Source organism: Desmodus rotundus, chromosome 1 (assembly GCF_022682495.2).
Source record: "Desmodus rotundus isolate HL8 chromosome 1, HLdesRot8A.1, whole genome shotgun sequence".
In the NCBI taxonomy this organism is placed as follows: Eukaryota; Metazoa; Chordata; class Mammalia; order Chiroptera; family Phyllostomidae; genus Desmodus; species Desmodus rotundus.
Genome location: NC_071387.1, coordinates 158,682,226 through 158,688,225, shown reverse-complemented (window position 1 = coordinate 158,688,225; position 6,000 = coordinate 158,682,226).

Genomic DNA, 6,000 nt, shown 5'->3' with positions numbered 1-6,000 from the left:
TGCCTCAGCTTCCCATGACATATGCTGGCTGAGTATTCTGTTGTTCAACTGTTTAAATAAAGTGACTGCTTTCGCCAGGTGGCTGTTAAGAGTGGGTGCAATAGTCTGAGAAGCAGGCAAGGAGTCAGAGGGGGCCAGCTCTATTTGGCAGGCAGCCCTGTTTTCACTGAACCTCCTGCTGTTTGCCTCTAAGGCCCAGATCCTCCTGCCAGGCCTCTGAGAGTCTTCTAATGAGTACAGCTCCTAATAGACAGAAAATAAGCATCTGGGCTGAGATACAGAACATCGATAATGGCCATTTTCTCAGTAAAATTAAATGATTGCAATGGCTGCTGGAAAAACAAAAAAGAGAAAAAGTTAAAAAAACACTCATTTCTTTTGAGTTTCATTATATCATACCCTTGCAGATTTTCTTCCTTTCCTCTAACTGATGTTTTCAATTTTCTATGAAGTTTTTTTCATCTCCACTCTACGTCTAATAATTAAGATTCCGGCTCTCAACTCTACTTAGCCAACACTCTTGCCTTAGGCCTTCTCACACTCACTTCCATGGTTTCAAATAATAATAGGTGATAAATGTAACATGTCTCATTCAGAGCCATGTGAGTTCCAAATCAGTTTAATATGGGCTAAAAATGTGCTTTTGTCCCCTGCCAATCTCTATGGCTTCATCTTGTTCAGCTTCCTCCCTCACTGAAAACTCTCCAGCCATCTAGTCTTCTACTGGCTTCCAATACCTCAGGCCACTTTCATGACTCAGAGCCCTCCTAGATGCTGTATTCTCTGCCTGGAAATTCCTCTCCCCACCCTCTTGCTTCAGCTTTGATGAAGGTTAAGTTCTACTCAGTGTCCAGATTGAACCATAAATGTCAATTTATGAACAGGACTTATGTAGCATCTTCTCAATCTAAATTATGTTTTTCTACTGCATTGTCCCAAAGCCCTATTCATTTTTTTCCTGCATTAACTTTAACATGGTTTGTTACAATAATTTTATGATATAGCTTGTTTAATATAATCTCAAATACTAGACCATATGCTCCATGACACTACAAATCTTGTCTGTTTTGCTACTATATTCATGGGTCCATCGTGGGCCCAAAGGCTTCTGTTGAAGATTTGGATGTATATGTGTGTGTATATATATACATATATATATGTATATATATACACACACACATATATATACACACCACTTTGGTCTGTGCATCTCAGCATAACAGTCTCAATCCCCAGGCAGGACACGAGCCTGGATAGCTGTTGTAGTCCCCAGTGGGGCCACATAAGAGAGGCATCTGATCAATGTATCTCTCATACATCCTTATTTCTTTCTCTCTCTTTCTCCCTCCTCTCCTTCTCTCTAAAAATGAATAAATACAATCTTCAAAAAATAAATAAAGCTTCTAAATTGAAAAAAATAATAATGACATTTAGGCTGGCAAATGTTATCTTGTTTTTGAGAGTGGCTTGCTTGTTATTTTATTAATTTTATTCTTCTAAGTAAGTAAATTGGAATAATTTTATGCAAGTCCAAAGTTATACATTTAGATATGCGAAACTCAGTAGATGAGAAAATAAGATATTCAGAGCAACATTTTCTCATCAACTTAATCTGTATATGTTTTTTCTCTTTATTAAGTGCATTTAAAACTCCATGAAATCTAAAGTTCTTTGCAATGATATGAAATGTGGTTTGAGGGTGGTTTGGAGGGTGGGTATATAATTCTTTGTAATTTTCTTTATAGAAACTAGTTATTTCTTTTGGGGAATAATTTCTAAGCAGTTCAGTTTCACTGAAACATGTTATCTGAAAAAAGTTCAAATATTCCTCACCCTTTTCAGCCTATCAGGAAAATCAGCCTTGATATTACTCTGGTAAAAGTTTTGGACTTACATAACTAGAACCCTACTACTGACTTCTCTTCCTCTCCTCCTGTTTTCCTGCATATTAAAATCCAGTTGCTCTGTCTGCAAAGCAGTTTTCCAGATGTCTATACATCTAAATGAAAAACCAACAGATGAAGCATAAAAAAGGAAAAGGCTTGAAAAAATTAAAATCAGAAAAAATGAACCACGTTGAGCTCAATGTAATGTGTACAGTCTTGCCTTAATTTTCTTAGCGACACCTGTTAGGATCAATATAATGATAAAACTCAGATCATTACTCTTAAAATAAAATTATATTAAAGAAAGTATCACACAGTGTAGTTTTTTTTAATGCTCAGTCATTCAATTTTTATAGTGCCAAGTCATTAAAAAATAACTTCTTAGGTCTGCACAAGTGAGCTATGGATATTTGTTTTTCCTAAGATCTTAGATACACAATTTTAAATAGTGGGAAAGATGAACAGTAAAGACTTCCTGCAGATAAGAAAATAAACAGTTACAGCTATCACTGCATTAAAACTGATGAAGGTTTTCTTAGAAAGGGTAAAAGAAGAGAAACCCTAGAGATTTTCCTGACCATGCCATAGCCATGGACAAGTACCATAGAGAAAGAAAATTCAGAGACTGCTGCTCAGGTATCAAAACATATCATCAACACCCAAACAAATCCTACTTCTTTTTCTTGAAAAATTGTTGATTTTGTAATTTGGAATAATGAAACTTCCAAATCTTACTCACTTAAAAATATTTGACATTATTTTCCCTTTCAAATAAACTGCCAGTTTATTTTTCTTAAAGCAAATTCCTTGAAGCAAATTTCCCATGTAATAATTTTACTATATTTTCTATTAGCTAATATTTTGAATTCTTCATACTTAAATCTAGCACTTTTCATTCTCTTCATCTGAAATGTTTTTCTCCAACCCTTGAATGTTGTTTCTTTCTTCACAGAGAGGTGTTCCTGACCTTCCCAATATAGTATAGATTGGGAAATATATACCAATTATTTATACTATATAAATACTATACTATACACTATACTATACACTATACTATACTATAGTATACTAAAGTACACTATAATATGTATTATATTTCCCAATAACTATTGTATTCTTTTAGATTGCTTTCTTTACAACAGATAACCACTAAAATTTAATTTTATTTATACTTTGTATCTATTTTCTGTCTTTTATTCTCTTAAAAATCTATTGGCCAAAAAAGCAAGGATTTGCCTGATTTATTTGGTACAGCTTAGTACTTTGAGTATTTTCTGAAACAGAGAAGGTCCTTAATAAATATTTAATTGAAGGGTTGATTTATTTTTTTGTAAAGTAGAGAAAGGGGAGAGGCAACGTTTATTACTTGATTAAATTGTTTACCATAGTTTCTTACTTTACTAACTTTTAAATTTATATTTATTTATATTGTTATTAAGTTATTAATATTTTTCTTATTTTTATTGCTGTTCAGTTACAGTAATATCCATTCCTTCCATTGCTCTCCCCTACCCTGTCCAACACTTGCTCCCAAAGACAATCTGTGCCCCCTTGTCCTTGTCCATGTTCCTTGACTTGACCCTTCTCCTTCTTTCCCCTGTTGTCCTTCTCTGCCCTCCCCTCTGATCACTGTCAGTTTGTTCTTTATTTCCATGTCTCTGGTTCTTTTTTGCTCCTTTGTTTGTTTTGTTGATTACCATATTTTTCGGACTATAAGACTCACTGGACCATAAGACGCACCTAGGTTTTAGAGGAGGAAAATAGGGGGAAAACCCAGCTCCACTGCCTCCAGCCCCCCCCAGCTCCAGAGAGCCAGGTAAGCTACATTTAGACTATAAGATACACCCCCATTTTCCTCCCAAATTTGGGGGGTGCATCTTATAGTCCAAAAAATACAGTAGATTCCACTTATAGGTGAGATCATATGGTATTTGTCTTTCACCTCCTGGCTTATTTCACTTAGCATAATATTCTCTAGTTCTATCCATGCTGTCACAAGGGGTAGGGGCTTCTTCTTTCTTTCTGCTGCATAATATTCCATTGTGCAAATGTACCACAGTTTTTGATCCACTCATTTGCTGATGGACACTTACGTTGTTTCCATCACTTGGCTATTGTAAACTGTGCTGCTCTGAACATTGGGGTGCATAGGTTCTTTTGAATTGGTGTTTCAGGGTTCTTAAGATATAATTCTAGCAGTGATATTAGTATTTTTCTTATTTCTCCAATAAAGTTTTAATTCATCTATGCATTTATTTTCTACTTTTTAAACCTTTCTCAGCACCACTAATAATATTGGTACAAAGACAGTGCTTAATACACATTAATAATAAAAATAAAACAAGACAGACTAAGAAAAGCACTAAAGAGAGAAAGGAAGAAAAGAAGAGAAGAAGAAACGTAAGGAGTAAGACCAAAGTGTTGATCAATAACTTTTAACATAGTGGATACACTAACAGGTTCATTCTAAATACACAAGTGAAAACAGCACATTTAAAGTTTATTTTTAAACATCTCATATGATGGGTTTTTTAACTGTTTTTAAAAATTAAATTGATATACAGTAAATATCTTTGTTTTGTTGATATATTGGGTTGGCCTAAAAGTCCATTTAGCTTTTGTCTTTAAAAAAAACCACATATTTCATTTTCACCAATAACTTTATTGACTTGGATATTTTGAGTGTGTTAGCTATCTCCCACATGGCATAGTGTTGATTGTTCTTTTATTTTTACATTTTTATTATTTTTATTTTTCATGCTTTTTTAAAGAAATGCTTTTGAATTTTATTGTTGTTCAAGGATAGTTTCCTGCCTTTTCCCCCCACCTCTCCCTACCACCCTAGCCATCCCTCCCTCCCTCCCCTGTTTCCACCCTCCTTGTTTTTGTTCATGTGTCCTTTATCGTTGTTCCTGTAATTAATGTCTCAATTTGATCGCTATCAACTTCAACTAGTCTACTCGACCGTGGAGCATCGTCCAAACAGAAATCTCCTGATTGAAACTTCGCAAACTACTTTTGACATGTTACATCAGTCACAACACCTTCTCCATACACTGCACAAATCTTTTTGTGTGTTTATTTCAGTTGTGTTTTTACCTTTCTTGAAATAATAAAGCATAACATAATAAAAATGTTGTGTATTTTCTTCCATCTTCAATATTAAAGTGACTGCTTCAAAAATTCACCAATTTTTGATGTTTTTTAAAATGCATGCTGGTACAACAGTTGTCACAATACAATCTAATAAAATTGTTTCGAATGAAGTTGAATACAAATAAACATTAGTAGAGCTAACTTGTGGGAAGGGAACAAATGAGCTTTATGTTCAACCCAATGCAATCTATGAGTTTTAGCTTGTTTATGAATTTGTGTAACAGTAACTACTGTCAGGATACAGAATGGCTCCATAAATCCTGGATAAACCTTCATGTGGCTCTATTACAGACAGACACTTTCCCCACAAGTGCTATCTACTGATTTGTTCTTTTTCCTCACGCTTTTGTCTTTGTCAGAATATAGTATCAGTGGTTTAACAGAGCACGTTAACTGTGTAAGACTTGATTCTTTCATGGAGTGTTATTCTTTTGAGATTCATCCATGTATGTTTATTTACAGTGCATTTTGTTTTATTAACATGTAGCACTTCACCATATGAATGTCTCATTAAAGAAAAGAGTGATTGATTCCACTTTTCAGCAATTATGAATAAAGCTGTTTAAACATTTGCAGGCAAGTTTTTATGTGAGCATAAATTTTCATTATTTTTATAAAGGTAAAAAAAACTGGGAAGACTATTGCTAAATTTTGTGACACGTGTATTCTCCATTTTATAAGAAATTTTCAAAGTGTTTACTTCCCACCATTTTGCACTATTGGCCACAATGTGTGCTGCTGATGCTCCTCCACATCCTGTCAGTTAGTAATGCTAATTCTTCTTCTCACCGGTGTTACCATTTTTAATATAACATCATTGGATATCTGGTTCTGTGTTTATTTGCCATCTTGTTTATCCACTTTGTTGAATTATTTTTACACATATTTTGCCATATTTTAATTAATTATTTTCTTATTGATGACTTTTGAGAATTCTCTATATATTCTAAATAAAATG